Source organism: Aulostomus chinensis, chromosome 22, assembly GCF_037954235.1.
Source record: "Aulostomus chinensis isolate RoL2024-O1b breed Wild chromosome 22, RoL_Achi_v1.0, whole genome shotgun sequence".
In the NCBI taxonomy this organism is placed as follows: Eukaryota; Metazoa; Chordata; class Actinopteri; order Syngnathiformes; family Aulostomidae; genus Aulostomus; species Aulostomus chinensis.
The window spans coordinates 4218585-4241142 of record NC_141341.1 but is presented as its reverse complement, the minus strand read 5'-3'; the positions used below and the strand labels follow the sequence as shown (position 1 = coordinate 4241142).

At 45.3% G+C, this 22558-nt stretch overlaps 1 protein-coding gene across 1 annotated transcript in view; it reads left to right on the top strand.

Moving 5' to 3' along the window:
* The window catches only part of pvrl2l (PVR cell adhesion molecule related 2 like), a 302926-nt gene that overhangs the window by 242637 nt on the left and 37731 nt on the right, over nt 1-22558 (top strand). The gene's annotated exons all lie outside the window — the stretch shown is intronic.

Below are 22558 nucleotides of genomic sequence, written 5' to 3'. Positions count from 1 at the left end.
AAACCAAATCCAATCAGAAGCAGAATGTGAGGAAATCGCATCTGTGTATAGATTGGAGACATATTTACACACACACACACACACACACACACACACACATTTCAGACTCGGCCATGCACTTCCTCAAGGCGCCAGCGATGCATACGCCATGTTTGATGTTCATAGGGTGAATGAACATCAAGTTGGTTACAGACAAATCTGGAAATTTCTTTTATTTGTGTGTTTATGATTTGGCCTTTTTTTCATTTTTTGGGATGCACCCACATTTATTGTTATTTTATAAATACTCAGAACACTTAAATATTTCCTGTTTCATTAGATTCTTACACCTCTGCTTGTTTTATTTATGACAGGTGTCATTTTAGTGAATAAATTTCAGGGATTTGAAGGGAAAAAAAACAACAATTTAAACTCAAAGTTAAGTCATGTTTGTGTCCCCTTTTTTAAAATATTTACTTAATCAAAGCCGCCAAGCTTTTTTTTTTTTTTTTTTACACCAGAAAATCTTCATTTTGACCTCATGTGAAGAAAATGTTCATTGTTCCTTGCAACAAAATCAATATTTGCTGTGTAGTGTGTTTGGCTTTTATACTTTGTTTAATTTTTATTGCCATAGTTACGCAATACGACTCTGCACCTTTGAACTCTAGACAAAATAATGAGTCACAGGTGGAAACCTTCACACATTTGAATTTCATGCAGTTGGTAAATAGGATAAAATATTAATTCCCCAACTAAATAGACACTCTCACAGAATACAATCAAATAATTTAGATGGAATTCTTGCAGGTGTAGATTTGAATGGTTCTTCGTGGTATTTGTGTGTAGTGCAACACTTGTATGTGTGTATATTCACATGTTCTTACAGTTTTGTGGTATTTGTGTGTCGTGCAACACTTGTATGTGTGTATATTCACATGTTCTTACAGTTTTGTGGTATTTGTGTGTCGTGCAACACTTGTATGTGTATATTCACATGTTCTTACAGTTTTGTGGTATTTGTGTGTCGTGCAACACTTGTATGTGTGTATATTCACAGTAAACACAGCAGTCACATTTATTCTGACCCAACAAATTCAAGCCTAATATAATTTTGTCTTGATCTCCGCCAACTCTTCAGAGCTTTTAAGCCGCCAAATCATCAGCCACTTGCTAACGTTAGCAGGCTCAAGACTTTAGCTCGTCAGCTGTCACAGTGGGTATTAAACTGCGAGTCTGCTCGTTTGTCACTGGAAATATTAGTTTCCAGCTTCTTACATCTTACTTACATCAGCTACCATGTAAGTTTGATTTTTTTGTTCTGGAAGTTAAAACTGAAAGCTCATATTAGCCTCAAAGAGTGAATAAATGCCACATTGCAGTTTAAAATGCAGTGTCTGCTGTTCCTATCAAACTCCACCCCCCCAACCCCACCCCCTAGATCGTGTGTGTGTGTGTGTGTGTGTGTGTGTGTGTGTGTGTGTGTGTGTGTGTGTGTGTGTGTGTGTGTGTGTGTGCGCGCGCGCAAAGGGGGGGGGGTGTTCTCAGGGTCCATCAAAAATACGCAGGGGAGTCCAAGACCCCAAAAAGGTTGAGAGCCACTGCTGCAAAACACCGTAAGAACTGCACGGTGGCGCAGTGGTCCTCACTGTGGCCCCCCAGCAAGAAGGTTGTGGTTGGAGCCCTGGCTGCAGCACGGGGTCTTTCTGTGTGAGTCTCCATGTTCTCCCTGTTCCTGCGTGGGCTCTCTCTGGTACTCCAGCTTCCTCCACAGTCCAAAGACATCAAGAGGGGACCAGGTTAATCCAGACTCTAAATTGACCGTAGGCGTGGCTGGGAGAGCCAACGGTTGTCTTTCTCTATGTGTTGGCCCTGTGATGGACTGATGACCCGTCCAGGGTGAACCCCACCTCTCACCTCTCACCCCCCGCGACCCTTAAAAAGATTAGAGATAGAAAATGGATGGATAGATGGTTGAAAATAAAACAATGAACTAGAAAACAGGGAAGTGAGAAACCGTGTTCATGGGTTTGCTGATACCTCTCATATGTCTCAGTCAGTGTGGGTCAGGAAGTGCAGCTTTCGTCAAAACTCAGTTCTGTACATTTCACCAACACATTTTTAGTCATCCAAACACAAACATGATTAACAGCGCAAGGAGGAAAACCAGAACACACAAATCTAAGTCGTATGGTGCTTGTCAAAGTGACCTTTGACCCCCATAGTCTTGCTAGATTCATCTTTCATCCCAGTGGACATTTGTTCCAAATTTGAAGAAATTCTCTCACAACGGTCCTTAGATTGAGGACTTATAACACGCATGTGAGGTCAGCGTGACCTTGACCTTTGACTACCAGAGTCCCGAGAGTTCAACCTTGAGTCTCAGTGGGTGTTTGTGCGGAATCTGAAAAATTCCCTGTCGCCACTCCTGAAGTTATCGCATGGTGGGATGGAGGAACTACCGGGAAAAACAGGCGTCAGGTCTCTGGGTGTCTCTGGTTGTCTCTGGTTGTCTCGGGCTGTCTCTGGTTGTCTCTGGTTGTCTCTGGCTGTCTCTGGTTGTCTCTGGTTGTCGTTGGTTGTCTCTGGTTGTCTCTGGCTGTCTCTGGTTGTCTCTGGCTGTCTCTGGTTGTCTCTGGTTGTCTCTGGCTGTCTCTGGTTGTCTCTGGTTGTCTCTGGTTGTTTCTGGTTGTCTCTGGCTGTCTCTGGTTGTCTCTGGCTGTCTCTGGTTGTCTCTGGTTGTCGTTGGTGCACGGGGCCTCAAAGTGTTGCCTGGCAAACAACTTTCCTCAAGCAAGTTTTCTCCAGTTTGTAGTTTTTCTCCATATTCAGTTGGAGACATGCCTGATTCTGTCTGTAGTTTTCTGTTTTGTCTGTTTGTTTTCCCTCTCAACAGAAGAGGACTCACTCTGACTTTCAAAACAGAGCCTCTAAATTCTTTATGATATCTCTCCAATTTCAAAAAGAATGTGTCATACCTGCTATTAGAAATTTATCGGTGGCAGGAACGAGAAACTCTCGGCGGATTCTGTTTTTTAATGCTGAGCCACACAAAGACTTTTCCATTCAGGACAGTGTTTGACACGAGATGCCCCATTAAAAAAAAAGAGAGAGAGAGAGAATATGACTGCATGAATTTGAACCACTTCACCTTCTTCATGTGTGCTCTGTTTAGTAAATGGCGATAAGAGCGAAAAAAAAGCAATCACAACCCTTCGCCGTGTCTACGTGCCAACCTGCGCTTCCGTCACGCGATGGGCTCATTAAATATTTGCCCTGACAAGCACTTGAGCAGGTGTACCCACTAAAGAAGCTGGCACGTCTCAATTTGCTCAAATAACACAAAAATAAAACAGAATGAAACGGAATTTTTGATGAAGACGTTGCCTCCCTCTGACCTTCTCGGCTGTCGTCGGGGTAAATCAGCGCAGAAACACAAAGCAACGATTAGACTAAGAAACACTGGTGAATAAAAGTCTCCTCCACTGGAATTGAGATGGATGATTAAATCATGTTCTGCCTGACCCCCAGGCCATAACTGTTTTAATGAACGGTTGGGGAACTACTCCGGAGTTAAAACCTTAATTTGGCTTCATTAGGGAGGCCCACCTATCGACCACACTTCTAATCACCTGTCGAGCCGACGTCGGCCGCGTGAATCCTGTCTGCCCCCCGGCCTCACCCTCTCTATTATTCACACCCCTTCATCCGTTCACTTTGCCAAACATGTCCCCTTTATTTTTTTCCAAAACCTCCCATTTTCAATCATCCCATTCTCAGCACCTGTGATGGGAATAACAGCGTTAAAAGAAACGGCGTTACTAACGGGTAATCTAACTAACTGCTTTCTCTATCATTACAACGTCGTTATCGTTACCAACACGCCGTTACTACGCGTGACTGAAGCTTCTCATTGCAGCTGTCATCCTACTCGGCTCACACAGACACAGGAGCCGAAAATACGTGTGGTTTTTTTCTCCTTTGGTGAGGGGGGAGGGCGAGATAGCCGCCTAAGGAATGACGATTGGCTAAGGAAGAGTAAGAGTTCATGTTAAGCCAGCCAGAGACATCAGGTGGGCGGGTGTTTACACACAAACCCAGCATGCAGCAGCACACACACACAAACTATCAAGAGATGGTGAGTCCAGAGTCGCGGGGAAAGACGGCGTTTTCAAGATGGAAACATAGGCACTACTTTAACTTCATGGAGGTTAAAGGTCAAAATGTACATGTTGAGTGGACGTTATGTCGTCCCAGAGCAAAGAGGCTGTCAGCGTCCAGTGTAAGCAACTCCAGTTTAATGCAGCACCTCTCGACGGCCCAGGCTTCTACTACACTAGAGGCCAGAAACATCGTTGACACCGCTAATGGTGATAGCAAGCAGGTGCTACTAACGTGAGCTCCGCTAACAAAGGCAGACACGAAGCCACGCTGTCCAGGCAGCCACAGCTGAATGTTTCTGAAAAAAAAAAATCCAAATTCTTTGACATTTTTAAACTTAAACGAAAAAAAGAGTAACGCTAGAGTTACTTTCCCTGGTAACTAGTTACTTTCATAGTGGAGTAACTCAGTTACTAACTCAGTTACTTTTTGGGAGAAGTAGCAGGTAACTAGAATTAATTACTTTTTCAAAGTAACACTGCTCAGCACTCACACACCCCTCTGTTCCCCCCTCCATCCTCGCCCCTCCATTTTTAGAGATTCTTACAGAGAGAAAGGTGCGTTTTGCTTCCTCCAGTCTGCCTCGCACGTGCCAGAGGAACAGCACAGCAGTACGTTCCCTCCACCTTTATGGTGTATTTACATCGGCTAAAATGTGGATTTGCCCCCCTGTAGCTGCTGCCGTTGGCCACGCCATAACTCCAGAACCATCTCGCCACATTGTGTTTTCAGAGGGGCCCGACCGATGAATTGGCCAGCCAATTTAATGAGCGGATTATAGCCATTAAAGCATAATCGGTAATCAGCTCAAAGTTGGCCGAGTAATAAAATGGCGTTCTGCTCTCTGACTAACTCTGATGCAACCACCTGGGCAGCAGCCACACTAGAAGAGGATATTTCACAGTGTATTAATACTAGAGGCTGGAATATCAATACAGTATCGCAAAACAAAACAAAAAATATTGTGATACATTGCTGTATCCATTTTATTGCTCAGTCCAAGTGTTCGATATGTTCTGAGCTGGATAGCTGTTTTTTTGGGGGGTTGTTTTTTGCTCTGTTTTGCTAACTTCCTGTGGCAGCCATATTGGATTACTGATTTTCACAAGGCTACAGGGGATATTTCATGGTTGTTCAGTATTTTTCAAGTCTGGCATGCTTCGGTGGAACATTACTGTCTGGCTGGAGAGCGGAGGGGAGGCGCGCGATGAGGATGAACGTGCTACATGCGTTCAGTGGATAAACCTGGCAGTTAAGCACAACTGAACATGTCTGCTGTTGCGCTGGAGTCAATGAGGAGAAACATGAAGAACAGAGATGAGCACCGTTGCCCAAAGTGTCTTTGGCGCTCCTGGAAAAATGGGGGAAAAGGCGTAATGAAGAGAAAAACAATCCCAGCACCAAGTCGTCGCGAGATGAGGAGAAAAAAAATGAACCGGCGACAAAAAGGTAGCAATCCAGTGTAGCTGCTCTGATTGCAGTGCTTATTGGCTACAATGCTACACTAAACCACATGTATGTGTGGATTTTTTTGCCCCACTGGTTTAAACTGTGGGAGGACGAATCACACGGGGATTGGACCCGTACATTAGCTCCTACTGCTGTTTCCCTGCGGGGAGTTCCTGCTGGCAACAGATCCGGTTACGTCCTGAAACTGTTGTCCACAGACCAACAACAGTTATGAGCTTTTGAAATACCGTCTCAAGCGTCATAATGCTTCGAGGTACCCTGAGCAAAACTCCTCAGACATAGGTTGACCCCGACGGAAATGAAACCTCCGGCTGGTGCTGTCCAGTTCATGACTCGCTGCTTGCTGCTTGCATCCTTGTGCGCTTTCCTGTCAGGACTTCAACAACTTTTCATTAAAGTTATTGCCGAGAGCTTTGAGAACCCACGTGTTCGATACACACTGGTACGTAATTGAGAGAGCAGATGCCAGCCTACAGGCCCTTCATTGGGTTAGCTGGTGCTGTAAAGGTCACTACAAATTACAAGTAGTCATCTGGCCTCTGTCTACAGCGATCATAACAGTCGCACTGACTCTGTCAGCCAAGAATTACACCATTGACCTTTTTTGTGTTTGTGTGTCAGCATATGTGTGTGTGTGTGTGTGTGTGTGTGTGTGTGTGTGTTTGTGTGTCATGGATGCATTTATATACATTATTTCTGGGTGTCTTGCTGTCTCCTTCTATCTCGTCTCACTCTGGACGCAGCTCCAGGTCATTGGCATTCCGCCCGGGCCTCACGCTCGTGGAGGCTCTGACATCATGACCGTCGCCGACTGTGTGAGTGTGTGCCCTCACAGACGCTGATTCAGATCCTCAGCTCGCAAAAAAGGCCTTTCAGGACGTGCAGCATAGTGTGAAGACAAAGTGTGATTTGATTTGATTTATTTACGGCATTTTGCATGGATGCCGACGGATATGGCGTTGAGTCGCTGCTGACTCTCCTATTCAGAGTGTGTTTGTGGTGATCGGCTGAGTGTGTGTGTGTCTGTGTGTGAGAGTACTTGGTCTTACTTGTCTACGCCGTAACAGTCACCTGTGTGTACACAACGCACTCCAACACAACCGAGGCAAACACACTCAGAGCAAGTCAACTCCGTATAATCTTCTGGATGCTAACGAGGGCTAAGTCAAGCTAATGGTGTGTTTATGTGTCTAACAGCTTCACGTCCATGCGTTTACACTTGTGTGTTTACATTACTGATGCGAAGTACACCAGTTATGATGTGTGTGTATTTTTGTAGTAAAGAGGTACCGACGTCTTTCTGTCTATCTGATGAAACTTTAGTTTTCATCACTCTGAGGAGGAGAGCTTTCTCCTCACACCTGCAGCAACAAACACCCGCAGAGAGAAATTTTTGCAAAATGCAGGAAATTCCTCCTCCTGCCAGTGGAAAATGAAATGCTGAAGGTAGTTGTGACAACGCTACGGGTTTAGGGCTCAATCGGTTTTGGCAGAAAACCAGTTTTGGTGTCACAGTCTTGGTTGGATTGTTGATTTTATTTTTTACGTCCTGTTTTATTGTGCCCCCGTGTGTGTTTTCCCGCTCTCTTCTGCTCCACCCAAGCGTATCTCAGGTGGGTTGTTATTTTTTTTTTAGTTCTTGTTTTTGTACCCTTTAGTTGTGCCCTCCTGTTCCACTTAACCCCTTTAAATTTATTGTAGTCATGTATTGCAACAACCTGCATTTGGGTCCATTTCACCTTTTGTTTTTTTGTTTTTGTTTTTGTTTTCCATTTAAGCAAATGTCACAATCAAGATGATGGTTTGAATTAACCAGCTGCAAATGTCCAGGCTTCCCCCCCAGCAACACCTGGTTTTGTCATCCAAACAACGGCCTCCTATCTCAGAGTCTCGTGAGGTGGATAAGAAGTGTACTTCATTACTTTTTCACAGTTATTAGTTTGAAGCCAGAAGTCAGAAAATCCTGTTGTGTTTGTCATTCTGGGTCTGTTCCCGGTTCACTTCCCACCCGCGTTCTGTGTGTTATTTTGTTTGACTGCGTTCAAAGTTTGGTGTGCAGATGGAGAGAGAAGGTGACAGAATAAGGGCAAAAACGCCATTTGATTTGTAGTCCTATGGCATGCATACGCGCCTAAAGGCATGTAGACACAGCTGATTCATGCTCGTAATGTAAATCACATGCAAAAACCTGTATAAATAATAAGAGGGAGTGACCTAAACACTCATTCACGCAGTGTAGGATACAGCAGATGGCGAGGACAATGAGCAGGAGAACCGCGAGGAGAGGAGAAGAAAGAAAAGCAGCTGTTGGAGCCAGATGGAGGTATGGAGGTGAGGCAGTCGTGAAGCCCAAGAGGCGACAAGTTCTTCCTCCACTTTCCCAGCACATCAAAGTCTCCACCAGCTCACAAACATTTTGCGTGAGAGAAATACAGCTTGCCAGACGTCCTTAAAACAAATTCCTTCAAAGGGTCTGGTCTTTTACAGAGTGGATTTTTATTGGTCGTTGCGAGAGTGTTTCAACGTTCCTGTTTAACCTGATTAAACCACTTTTGAGGGAATAATTGATATTTTATTTGTAGAAGTGAATTGGATGGAGGCGACAGCGTCGCGCAGGCGAGAGAATCGAGTCAATGTCACTCACCAGAGTTTGTTCATTTCCTTGTTCTCGCTTGAATAGCAGTGTTACAGGTCCCATCCAAGAACAAAATCAACAAACTGAAGTTGTTCCACCGTCTTCAAATGATTTCCTGAGTCATTTTTTGACGATTTGTTGTTGTTTATTTGTGCTTAAATCAACTCATTATGCTGTCTCGTCTCCAATTGGGGAATAAAATGACTCGGGCGATTGTTTTTAAGGAGGCGACGATATGTTTTCACCCTCTGGGGCGGATGTTCTTGCGAGATCTCGATAGCCATGGAGTGTCAGCTCAGAACAAGAATGGCGGCTGCGTCAGAAGTCATAGCGTAGATGCTACTAGCATCAGCTACGTTGGAACTGGACGTTGTTTCCTCTTTGATGACAGTGAAGAATGAAGCTAAAGGCTTTCCTTCACCAGGAAGATCTTTCCCCTCTTCAACTGGCTGGCTTTGCCTCCTGAGCCAGTTGATTGATCTGATTTATTATCACTCGCTGTCTCGTCTCTACGGGCAACGTCGCCTTTGATTCCATGAACAAACCGTCATTTTCTTACTATGAGCAACAAAACTGCTCGACTGAGTTAAGGAAAATGTGTTTTTTGAGGAAACAGAAACTTTCACAGCCAGGTTTTACAAAGGCTTTCTGATAACACTGCAGGTGATAAAGCTGTAGTTGGGAAAAAAAAAAAAAAACATGAATCACACTGAATGGCGGCTGGATACTGATGTCTTCAGGTACCTTTTGCACGACCGTGAGAGAGTGTTGTTATTAGACGTTGTAAGATGGGAACATGTTGGAAGATCCCAGGAGACCTCATTGATTCATCAGGCGTCGCTGAGAATCACATCTTCCTGCCACAGACCCGCGCTCGTCTCTCTGTTCACTATAAAATGATGTGTAAAGGGAATTCCACAGGCTAGAGACCAAAGTGGTATAAACATCCAGTCTGCACTCAGCGATAAACATCTGTTCCAGCTGTGCTTGGACTGTCGCTATAAGTGTTTGTGTTCGGAGCAATTTTGACCATTTTGTCCAAATTCCTGCATGCGGGAGAGCTTTTTTCCGCTGAACCACACACAGAGGGTTGATGTATTTTGGCCCCGTGTTTGAAACATGACAGCAGCTGGACTGGCGGAGACATGTGAATAATGGTGAGAATTAAGTGTTGAGAGGAAAACGGCCGCAGAAAACCCCAACTCTCTGACAGCAGGTGCCATTTAAATCATACAGCAGCCCAGCAGGACAAGCAACCCCTGGGTGCACGCCGTTAATGGAAGCTGCAACGTCTTTGTCACTTATCCAGAGTGTCGCAACACTGATATTAGATCAGATTTTTTAAGTTATTGGGGTGGTGAGGTTTGCATTTGGAGAGAGAGGTCGAGGATTATTAGCATTCATTTGAGAGCTCGCTTTCTCCTGGTCAGGGTTTTTTTGTTTGTTTGTTTGTTTGTTTTCCAACTTTTAACTCCGTTGTCATCTCTATCAGCTGCTCAGGAAAATATTTCTATACCTGAATGGCTCATTTTAGAACACTGCATAAAATCTTGCGCTCCCCCCCCCCCCACACACACACACACATATACACACCCATGCTAGGAGTGTACACACTGAACAACAACAAAAAACATGGCCGCCCCAGGAAAATCTGCTCTATTTCTGTTTTCAGAATACAGAAAATTGGCAAACAAAGCTCAGCAGGTGTACGTTTTAATGTTAGTCTGTAAGTTGAAGTATTTGTAGCAGTAGCTGCAAAAAAAAAAGCCAAACAACTAAATCCTGTGAAAGGGAACTCTGCTGTAGCAGTTGACAATAATCGGTGCTAATGATTGTGACTTCAATTAACTAAAGTCGTTAGGACTAAACTGTGCATTTTTTATCTTAAGCGCTGCCATGTCTGACATCAAACCTCCTTCCCCTCGTGGGAGATTGCAACACAACACTTGTGCACTTCAGTTACCATGGTTACGCCTCACTTATCGTCTGACAACATTGGTGTCAGTTTGGGGTTTTTGTTCTCTGAAATGGAAAACAAAGAGAGATGACAATGTTGTTCTCCTTGAAAGCAGATAATTCAAAGTAACCCAGCTGCATCAAACAAGCAGGAAAATGCATCAAGAAGTAACAGAAGTAGAAAAAATCCACTGGCAGAAATCTGTCAAATGAACAGCTGAAATAATTGGGAACGCTGAAAAGATTTCTGTGACAGCAAGATTGGAGCTTGATGACAGAATGCAGTCAGATTTATATTGCTGATTATGTCCAGTTGGAAAAACGCATCTCTTCAATTACCATCGATTCAGGTTCCTTAATATTGAAAAATGGTGACTGGAAAAGTGGTGACTGATCCACTTCTCACACCCCTGAGAGATCAGAGTTTTCCCGTGCAACATCCCCATGTTGATTTTTATGCAGCCTTTATTTGGGAGGCAACCTTTAGCCGCTAAATGTCTCCGCTGCGTTCACGAGCTAACTGCAAACTGTCTGTTTGATGAGAGGTGTTTATCCCTGGCGCTGCTGCTAATGAGAGAGCAGAGGCAGTGAATGGGAACAGCTGGAGACCTTAAACTTTAGTGGCGGCTCTCCCCCTGTTCGAGGGGTGCTGTTAAAAGCCTTTTTCACTGGTTAGATTGTTCATGTAAAAATACTGATGAATGCAGATTCAAACTGCAGGTAACTATAGCAATGGAGATCCTGCGGCGCCAGTTATTAACTGACTAAAATTGACCTAAATGGGCTGTTCAAAAATAAAGTATAAAGGAACAAAGCGGTCTTTGTTGCCTTCATAGATGGTCTTTATCTCCACAAATCCATGAGCAAGACCTGTTGCTGTGCTTCCGTGCGTTGCTAAAGTCCTGCACCTTTAGCACCTCGGTATCGCCGCCATCGAGGAACAAGCATGTTTTTAGAATTCAGGCATTGGAGAACCTCCCCGAGCACTCGCCCTTGCACCGATTCTACTCTGCGTTTGTTTGCACTTGACTTTGCATGTTATCCTTAAAAAAAATAAATAAATTGTTGGATCGTTGCGGCACAAAATTGATGACATTTTCGTAACTTTCCGGAGTTTTCTCTGCTGCCGTGTTTTTAACCTCTCAGCCGCCATGTAAATCAGGTCGGCTCTGCTTCCAAATCATCTCTTGAAGACTCCTCGTTGGCTGCATGTTTGGAGCGCTCACTTTTGTGAAATTGGGATTAGGAGAGGAACAAAAAAGAAGAAAAAAATTGGTTGGGTGAGAGAAATAAAGAGATTGAACAGGCTGAAAGAGGCTGGCCTAAAGGAGAGTGTCAGAGAGGGCATCTGTCATCTCCAGAGATGTAACCGCTGCCTGCGGTCATGGCAGCGAGTCATTTTATCTGCATAATACGACAGAGATGAACAAGATGCTCTTCAGGGCAGACGGTTAAGGCTGCAGCTCTTTATTGTGTGTCTTTACACTTCTGCCCCTCGTAAAATTTTACCGTTTGGCGGAGGCCTTTATACCACTTTACAGGACGAGGGGCTGTGTTAGCATGAGCTGCCAGACCGGGGAGTTGAAGACCTACTTTGGCAAAGCTGCAATTACTATTAATTAATGTCCTCCTCCCTTCTTCTCCTCTCCTCTTATTCCAGCTCTCTTCTCCGAGCTTTTCTTTCTGCTCATCGGCTTTTAGTTCATCACCTCTTTCAACTCATCCCCTCGCCTCCTCGCTCCTCTTTCATCTCATCTCCTCTCTCCTCTTTCATCTCGTCTCCTCTCTCATCTGCTCAAATTGTATGTTCACCTCATCCTCTGAGACACTCATCTAGCACCCCCCTCCTCCCTCCTGCTGTGCATCTAAAGAGCATGTGTTGTGGGTTGTTTTTTTTTTTTCCCTTTGCGTTCAACTTCAAAACAATGCAAAGCTGCAACACACACGGTTAGCAAGATGATGCTGCACATGCACAGAAACACTTGGGATCCCCGGCTCTCGCTAGCTTAGCTGACACCAGCCCGGAATTTCAAGCACCGCTCAACGGGACCATAGAGAGGCAGGGATCATCTTTGATTTGGTGTTTGACGCCTTCACCTGCCCCACCTCTCTGCCCCTGCCTCCATCAGCTGCCTTAACTTACCACCAGGCCTTTTCAGCACACACATGCGTGCGCGCACGCACGCACACACACACACACACACACACACACACACTCTCCCCTCCCACCCAGTTCATCCCCCTCTTTTGTGAGTATTTGAAACTTTCTACCTTGTACATTTTTCAGTCCTTTAAACCAGGATCTCGAAGAATCCCACGCAAACACGCACATAGAAAGGAGGTAACACCCACGTGCTGTACAAGCCTTCACACATTTAATACAGACGTACATACCTATAGATGCAAACAGCTGGCAGTGTTTCTGTCTTGCTGAAAGCTCTAGTCTTTGTCTGATAGCCTTGGCCTTTCTACAGGGATGCCAAGAAATGATGTGAAAAGTAACAAGCAGCAGTAATGCAGCATTGATGGAAAACCGTACGTCCTCCGGTGTCTCTGTTCTCCTCCACCGGTGATTTTGAGGAGGAAAGAGCCATGTTGCTTCCTCTGACTTCCAGGGAGACACTGCAGCAGATCTTGTCTAGGGAAAAAAAAAAAAAAAACTTTCTTTTTTTTTTTCTCAGGCAGAACGGGAAGACGAATAATTCATGCAAATGTTGCAATCAAAAGTTCATATGCTGCACACATAACTCACCGACCATCTGCTACACCGAATTGAAATGCAGAGCACGGCTTGGCGGTAAGCGGCCAAGGTACAGTTCAAGATGCACACAAATACACATCAGCTGCTAAATGTTATTTATTAGTTGCAAATCAAGCTGCAAATGCACTTTTATCGACAGGCAAAGGTGTTCTCCGGCATTCTGAGTGTTCAAGGCGGGTAGTTCTAATCATTTGGTTAACGAATAAATGCAAGAGGCACGGCTTGATACAGATGAGACAGGGAAGGGTGTGTGACAGGGAAAAGAACAAAGGCTAATAAAGTAAACTTAGGAGGGACTAAATAGAAGGATGAGTTGATTTGGATAAATTGATTCCATGGAACAACATGCAGGGTTGAACCTGCAGGTTGGGAGTGAGCCGCTGCCCAAAGCTGCAGCTCAGGTCTTGGTCACACGTGGGCCAGGTTGGAGTGTCAGTTTTGCCTGTAGTACACCAGGTCCACCTGCAGAGGAACAGGGTTCTCAGGCTGCCATCCGCTGGCTCGGTTTGTTCCGTTTCTATGGCGTTTCTGTCGTTTCAAAAGTCCAGAGGTGTGGAGGAAACAAAAGCAGACCTGCAGCAAGAAAATAAGATGTCGGCCATATATTCATGTGCTGAATGTGGTGAGTTGATTCACGTGATTATTGAGTTCACCCACTATTGCAAAGCTAGCAGTGTTGTTTTTAGCAAAGCATGGATCAGTGAAGGAGCTCGGTGACGGTTCACCTATGGCCGCGAGCTTTGTGTACTTACAAAAACAGAGATTTGAGTGTTCCCTGTGCAGGGCGTCCGGTCCTGGTCCGAGTCGACTCACACTGCTTATTCCACAGCCAGATGTGTGTGTCCCAGCTGCCATTCGCCCGTCGCTCTGTCACTGGATGTTCGTTTTTGTCACCTTTTTTTGCAGTGTGTGTTAGTGAAACAGGAGTAGGTTTTCACTCCTGTCCTGCCTTGTTACGCTCCTGTGACTGACTGAAACTAATCCTGGCCTGGGGGGTTCCCGACCAAATGTCAGGCTCTACTGTACAGCTCAGTGGTGATGTAAGTGTGCTCAGGCCAGGTTAGACCCGCAGCAATGTGAGTGCAGGCCAGCGTGGAGCTACCATTGTGTGTCAGAGCGGTAACAGGTAACCGGGTCACGCGTGATCGCACCTTAAGAGGAAGGAGCCCAGACTCAGACTCAGAACCGCTACACCTTCACCTTTGGAGGAGACAGTCAAGGTGGTTTGGACGCCTCAGGAGGACCTGTCCCGCATCACATTTCCTCTTGAGCACATCCACAATAGGTTTGCATGTTTGGTTGTAAGGACCAGCAGGCTTTGTTTAAGATTCTTTTAATTTTTCAGGATTAAAATACCCCCCCCCCCCAAAAAGTCCAAGGGCTTATTTCTACTGCGGCTCTCTATTAGAGAACAGGAAGTGTCAGCAGAACAACAAGCGTTTCTACGTCTACAAATTATTTAACAACCATTTCTTGAGATCTAATTTAAAAACTCCTCTCGGGCAGGTTTAGCGGGACAGCGTGTTCAACTGACGTGTAGCTGTGTAATCAAAAGCTCATTTACAGTTGCTAGATTGCCTCTTGTGTCGTGCAAACGTGTTTTTTTTGTTGTTGTTTTTAATTCTTATGAAAGAAAATAATAATTGTATCATCTTTGGGAAAATGTTTATTAAGACCTCAGCCTGTGAGGGGACAGTTTTAAACAACTCTTATTAGCTGATTTTGTGCAGTCGGTTAACTGCGCCCACGTGTTCCTCCTCAACAATGAGTCACCGGAGGATCTACCCTGATCTCCCTCTGGAGCTCTTCACCCAGAGAGGTGAATCACCGCAACACAAAGGAGCTGCAAACGCATGTCATTTTCACAAATATCCAGTCTTGAGAGATTTATCCTGGGAAATAGGATTTCCTAAAGCTGCTATACACTAAGAAATACATCACATTTCCCATGATGCCTCCTGATTCTAGTCAGTAACAGAATTTTGCTACAAAGCCTCCTCTCTGCCACTTTGGAGACCATGTGAAATGGACGACAAGTGCTGCGGATAAAAGAGCTCTGATTAAATAAGCAAATGTGAAGGTCAGACGGCAGTGAACAAATGGGAGGCGGAGTGAAAAGTAGAAGTAAGTTATTATCTTCCTTCAGGGTCACAAATAGGGGGGGAAAAAAAAGCAACAGCTGCGGGGGCGGAAAGAAAATGCAGATCTTTTCAGCGTCAATTTAGTTTTACAGTAATTGTAATGCAAATAATAATAATCCACTGATTTATTGACATTGCAAGTGTCTTAAAAAGACACTCATTTTGTCACCGGAAAAAACAACACAAACAAGAGTCGCGTGCGTTTGTGCGACTCCAGGTTGGTCAGCTTTTTATTTTGAGAAAATTAGTTGGAGAGCAGAGAAAGAACTCTTGGCTCTGGATGTGAGTCGTGTGTGTTGCTCCTCTTTCGCTAAGTTTGAGGCTGAGACCAAAAGACCACCTTTCAAAGCTTTATGTCACCCAGGTGCTTTTTGCATTAAATTCCTCACAAATGGCTGCCTTGAGCTCACAAATTTGTTTTCCCCCCTTGCATCTCTTTGTGACTGAAAAAAAGCTTATAAACCGTATATTTAGCCTGACACTGATAGCGGCTGACGGCTAAAAGCAGCAAAAAAGTCCAATTACAAACCCAAGTTCACATTTAATCCATGTCTCCTTTATCGCCGCTCAGTAATCCAAAAACACTTTGAACTAACTACAGCACAACCCCTGTGATGCAGGGTAGCGCCGAGCACGGCCAGCTGGAGCATTCAGTTGAACCAACGTGCTCACCCTTCCACCAAACTGGAAGCTCATATCAAAGCACTGGTGGATTAGCGGGGGGCTGGATGGGTAAGATTAAACGAGACGATGCCATTTAGAGACATTCGCTGCCCCACAGTGACATCATGGCGTCTCCGGGTATGTCTGGGGACATTAGTGACGCTGCAATGCCTCCCAGTGGATCACCGGTTAGCATGTGGCCTCTTAGCAAGAAGTCCTAGGCGTCCTAGGGCTCCTGTGTGTGGAGTAACTGTGTTCTCCCCTGTGTCTGCATGTTAGGTTGATATCAGTAACCATGACACCAGCGCCACCAGAGCTGGTCTCCATCGTAGACAAATTTATGTTCAATGACAGGATAGATTTCTTCATATTATTATAAATATTTCTTTATAAAACTTATGTTTTATGGACATCTACTGGCATGATGTCCAATCCTCACTTTCTCCCAACCTTTGAGGAGCTGGGGGGGGGGGGGGGGGGTGGCGGGAGGCGTCGTGTCACTCGCAGAGAGACGACGGTGCAGGGGGAAAGAAATCAGGACAAAGTAACAACAGCAGCGCTACTTTGTGGATGCCAAAAATAAAACGCACACATTTTCTTGGTGTGCACTCAAACGTTAAGTGCCAGTAATTCATTTATTTGCAGCTTTTTACAATAACAGTCCAAGCCCAACTGATGAAACTATCTTTAACACACTGAATCCAGCTCATACTGACTTATCTGTGAGCCTTCACACCCTCATTGTGTGTAGCACCAACATGTATGTAACACACACACACACACACACACACACACACACACACGGCGTGTACAGGAACACTCCCGTACAGTTCGTGTTTTCACTGCATTTGGAAAGGAGGTTGGTTTTCCAGGAATGTTTCTCTTTTTCTGAGCTTGTCTGCTTAAACACACACATCCTGCCTGTTTTTTGTATGTGTGTGTGTGTGTGTGTGTGTGTGTGTGTGTGTGTGTGTGTGTGTGTGTGTGTGTGTGTGCGTGTGTGTCATGTTGTGTTATCATGCCCAGCGCCGGCAGAGACCACAGGTAAAGACAGCTTGACAGGATTTCAAAAAACAGCCAGTTCTCTGGGGCTTGTCAGCGCTGCGCCTCAAACTCCTTCACATTAATGTGTTAGCCTGTACATGTTGCCTGCTTCTGCATTCATGTTATGTAGCTCGCTGGCAGTGTGTGTGCATGTGTGCGCGTGTGTGTGTGCGCCCGCGTGTGTGTGTGCGAGTCAGCGTATATGCATAACTGTAGTATTTGTGTGTGTTTGTGTGAGTGTTGGATAGTTTTAATTACGGCCTTTACAAGCTGGCAGTTTGAACAGCTTTCACCCGAAGGGTATAGTGCGAGGAAAACTCATACCCTCACACCTGCATACTAACTTTCATCGCACAACAAACACACACACATACACGCTCACACACACACGAACATCCGTTCCACCTACTGCATGCAAAAGCCAGCTGGGAAGTAAATGTCACAGGAATAAAAGGAAAGGGAAACACCTGAGCCCAGAGAAAGTCAACAGGCTCCATTTCTCTTTATCTCTTTTCTTGTTTTCACTTGTTCACCCCCCCCCCCAAAAAAAACACCTCAAATATTTACTCAACTAAAACCGTTACATTAATTCTTCCTCAGACTTATCTGTATTTCTCCCACAAACACACACCTTTGCGCACTCAAAGACCCGTAACCTTCCGCGGATGCCTTTTATCAGCAAGGTGACAAGGTGACCAGAGGATAAGTCAGCATACATTAGTCCAATTGACACCTTACCCTTTTATTATGTTAATGAACTCTCTCATTAACATGGACAGGATACAGAGTGTGTGTGTGTGTGTGTGTGTGTGTGTGTGTGTGTGTGTGTGTGTGTGTGTGTGTGTGTGTGTGTGTGTGTGTGTGTGTGTGTGTGTGTGTAACTGCTGATGTCGACATGCTGGTTTTCATATCGATGTGCTTGTTTGTTTTTTTTCTTCTGCTCCTGAGATTTATTGTCATTATTATCATAAATGAATCATAGTTCAGTGCATTATTAAATCTTACATGTTCTGCGTTCTAGCAGCGTTCTAGCAAACGTCTCCTCTACTGGCTGTCCAGAGGAACGCTGCCTTGTCGGCGATGGTCTCATCCTTAACCATCAACGTCTCTATGAAAGCAGTAATGATTTATTGATGCTAAAAGGCTTCACTTTAGCAGCACTAAGCGGGCTAATGAGGTTTGGTTGAAGCAGCGGCGGCAGTTTATTTATTAATTAGGTCACAAATGTAAAGTGTAAGAAAAGCTTAGTGAAAACACTCTGAATTACACACGTCACATATTTGCCTTGCTGCGTTTCATCCCTGTCACCTCCAATTAGACACCGTGGTTTTAAAGCTGTCTGTGATTTTGGGAAGTTATTTGTTGGTTTTTCTTCACGCTTACTTTGTGCCGCCGTATTAAATTGAACCCCGGAGTGCCCGGTCCTCCCGGAGTGGTTTGTTTTGGGCAGCAATCACATTCGAGTGCTCTGAAGAACAGCTGGTCTCAGTCAGGTGCAGCAGGAAACACTCTCCGGTACAGTGCGTTAATGGTGAGAACGTCACCTGATTCGACCCCAACAACCGGGAAAATTTGTTCCGTGGCCTTATTGTTCGACTTGATTCATCTGCAGGAGTTTAGTCGCTAAATTATCTGTTTTTATTTGCAGCGTTTTTGCCAGGTTTGGATACTTGAAATCACTGGGACAAGAACCCCACAGACCCACAGCAAGAGGCACCACAGAGGAAACACAACCGCAGTTGTTTACTCAGATTTAGTTCAACTAAAACTTGAGGAAACAAAGAGATGACGACTGAAAGACGGAGGTCGAGCTCTTTTTCACTCTCGTCTGATGAGTCTGTAGCTCGGAGCCTTGGTACAGCTAGCTTCCACCATGTTGTGTCACCGTGTTAACATGAGCTTGCCTCACTTGCTGTCGGGGGGGGGGGGGGGGTTCAGAGGGGGGGTACAGCCCCACGATAAAGACGTGTAGACATGAAAGCGTCCTGAGGTAACTTCTGTGACGAGGGACGAGAGAGCCGAGAGCACAAATTGTAAATACCCAAGTGGGTCTAGTCAGTGTGTGCATGAGTGATTTAATGTGTGTATATCATGACTGCGGTGGCCTACAGAAGGGAGTCATCAGTGTGCGTGAGTGTGTGTGTGTGTGTGTGTGTGTGTGTGTGTGTGTGTGTGTGTGTGTGTGTGTGTGTGTGCATGCGTGGGGTATATATTTCGAATCAGATGCCTCCTTTCATGCTAAGTTAGCCACCATAACAATTATAGTCCATATCATTACCTCCCATTAACATCACACAGGCCTTGATGATACACTCTGTGGCACTGAGCTGGCGAAGGCTCATCAAGCCCCTCATTAATAACAACGCTGCCGCCGTGCACGCGGTCAAGAAAGACTTCAAACAAGCTGGTCGCCGAATTCACACAACGCACATCCTGCACAGCTTTTGTAACGCTGCTCCAGCTTATTGCAGCTAAGCACCTGCATATTTGAAGGTAATTCTGTGTGTGTGTGTGTGTGTGTGTGCGTGTGCGCGTGTGTGTGTGTGTGCGCGTGTGTGTGTGTGTGTGTGTGTGTCTGACACCATAAATGTATCTAAATCGTGTCAATGCACCACTCTTTTTCCGCTCCTTTAAGCAGGCTGAGGTTGTCTGGCTGGCCAAGTGTTTGTCTTCTGAAGTTGAAGAGCTAATTACTGCCGCCGCCTGCAACAGGAGATTTGTGCTGCCAAGGGCTGCAGGCAGGACCTGCTCTCCTTCTGCTTTGGCAAACAGCCTCGCTGTGGCATTACCTAGGCAAGAAGAACGAGCTCCTCTTAGGTGCTGAAACGCTTTAGAGGGATTTCAGCGCTGCATTGTGGGAGGGAGTTCACGTCTTCATTTGTCCTGCCTCCCCTGTGGGTCTGCTGGGACTGTTGTTTTCACGCGGCGGTGCAGTTGCCATTTTTTTCCCGCGTTGCATGCGACGCTTCTGCTCTTTCCCAGTCTCTGTGCTCTTTCTCCATACGTCTCTTATTTCCTGGTTAGTTTTCAGGGTTGCTGTGTTTCCGTGTAGTCTGGCATGTTGCCTTGTGAGTAAACAGGAAGCGCTGAAGGGCTCAGCCTCCCTGATGTCTCCTTCACGCCTCTCAACGCCTTTAGTTTTATGATTATTTACACCTGTTTTCTTGCGCTACCGCATCTGTTTTACACCGGTCCCGCAGCACCTGAGCCTGTTGATTTGATATTAACGTGAAAATAAACCGCTAATGGCTCCTCGCAGTCATTATTTCACCGTTCACAAGAGGGGGAGCTCGAGGAAGAGGACCCATCACACGCTCGAATCCACAACGCTGAACAACTTCTTCTAATTCTGTTTACCAGCGTTTGACAACAGGCTTCATCAGGGTTTCGAGGGTTAAGAGAGGAAGGAGCCACAACTGCATTGAGAGGCCCGATATGAGAATATAACACACTGAGTTGTAGTTTTAAGGACTAAAATACAAATGAAATATGAGGTTTAGAATGAACCCATTACCATCCAAACATCGCAACGGTCCTGTGCCATCGTTCGCTCTTCCATCCCTCGTAGGGGGGGGAGTGTGTTTTTACTCGACCGTCTGGCTCATGGGCGCGTCTACACTTCCTGCTCTGGCGAGTGTCTTGTGCTGTGACATGTTTGCATTCGCCACGCGTCAACATCCTAAACATTTTCCCGCTGCTGATTTATTACTGTGAGAGGAATTCATATCCTGGTTGTCATCTTTCTGGCTGAGTGCCATAAAGTATCTCCCCAGCATAGAAATGCTGCCATAAGATGTGCAACAGGGATTACAAAATAAAGGTGTAAAGTACTAATGTGTACTGCAAAGTCTATTATATTAGAGTCTACTGTTTGTATTTATTGTACTCTAGCGTGTACCGGCGTGTATTTACTCCATTCTCCAGCTACAGCGATTACCAGTACTGTCAGTAGCTGCGTCTGTGTGAAGGCTTTTGTTCCTCACTTGGATTGAAATCAGTCTGATGGAGGATTTTGCGTTGAATACTTACGTGTGATGCGGTCTAACCCCGTCTGGCGTTTACACGCGGCGCCGCATTCGATCAGAACGGGCGTGTGTGACAAAATGATGAATAAACCATGTGACCGATCGACCGCGAAGAAGCAGACGATGGAGATCAACTGTCCGTTTAGTGCAGAGGTTGCTTTTTCTTCATGTTTTTGAAACTTTCGATCACGTTTGATCCGTTCATAGATTTGTATTTTTCTTTTGTTCGGTGTAGGAACAGGTTTCCACGAACCTTCTGGAACCGAGTGAAACTGACTCCTGTTTGGGTTTAGATTCTGCCTGTTTGTTTCTAAGGAGCGAGTTTCTCCTGTTTGGTCCTTGAAAGCGATTCGAATCAGAGTAGTGGGCTCTGTGTAAACCCGGCGACCGTCAGTATCTCCCTGCTGTGCAGTATGACAGCACTCCACACATTGTCTTTCTTCTCACTCAGCTTCCTCTGCTCCTGGTTCCTATTATTTATTCAGCGTTTCCCCTCCCAGGTCCCGGTCCCACTGTGGAATCATTCTGATGTGTGGTCTGCGTATATGTTCCTGCTTCTCAGCCAATCACTGTTCCCCCTAATGTGCTGTGAGCATGACTAATGGACTTTTAGTCAAAGTTTACCCTCAAACACTCAGTGTGTGCGTGTGTGTGTTTGTGTTTGTGTGTGTGTGTGTGTGTGTGCGCGCGCGGGAGAGTTCTATATGTGTTGCTTCGCTCCACTGTGCTGATTTTATAATAAAACCTGTTGCTCTCCCTCATTTACAGACATTAGCGAGCAGCACTTCTGGCGTCTTATTAGCAGGAAGCGTGATGCAGAGAAAAACAGAGCGTAATAGATGTGGAAAACAGCGGTGGAGGAATGCAGATATTACAAAGCAACCCCGCTTGTGTTCTCGGCATGATAAATAGATCTGGAGCGAGAGGAGAGAGAGCAAAGATAATAGAAATGAGATGCTGAAACAGAAAATGAGCTTGTGAACTTGTGAAAATCAACTTATGTGGAAGTACTTTCTTTTTTTGTGTCCTTCTCCTCAGACGGTAAACTGAAGTACCTAAAATGACCGGAAGCTCTTCTCTAAACTTCACCTTTCCCGGCTCTCTTTTAGCTGTCCTTTCCTGCTTCCTGCCACGACAATGTTATCTGCGTTTGCAAAACAGGAAGTGGCCAAAACCTCTCTGGCGAAGGTCAAGGAAGAGGATGGGTAACACACTCAGGTTCACATCCTGCTTCTTGTTCATCCTCCCATGAAATGCACAATTCATTTCATTGGAGGATTAACAAAGGGGTAGGGGGGCCAAAATTTGGGACTCTAAGTGTGCTGGGTCCATTTGTAGTCCAGAAGTAGTTTTGGGGGTGGGGGACTGAGGTGGCTTTTAAGTGTGTAGAGGTAAAATACAACCTTTCTGTCTGTCTGTATCTACTGGAGACAATTAAGCTTTTTTTTTATTTTCAGTTGCTAGTTGGACTGTGAACGACGAACAAAAACTGAACTTAAAGGATCACTTTATTAGCCACATTCCCAGAATTGCTGTTGCTGTCGTTGGTGTGGATATGCAGATGAAACTCTTCAACAGCAACATCTCCATGTCCGTTTAAAACATATGACGTTTAGCGTTGCCTCTCTGCTGCCCTCCAGTGGCCCTCCGCAGGACTGCACCCAGAATTTCAGCCTCAGCGTCTGTTTCTAGCCAACAAGGAACCAGATCACCCCAGGGACTG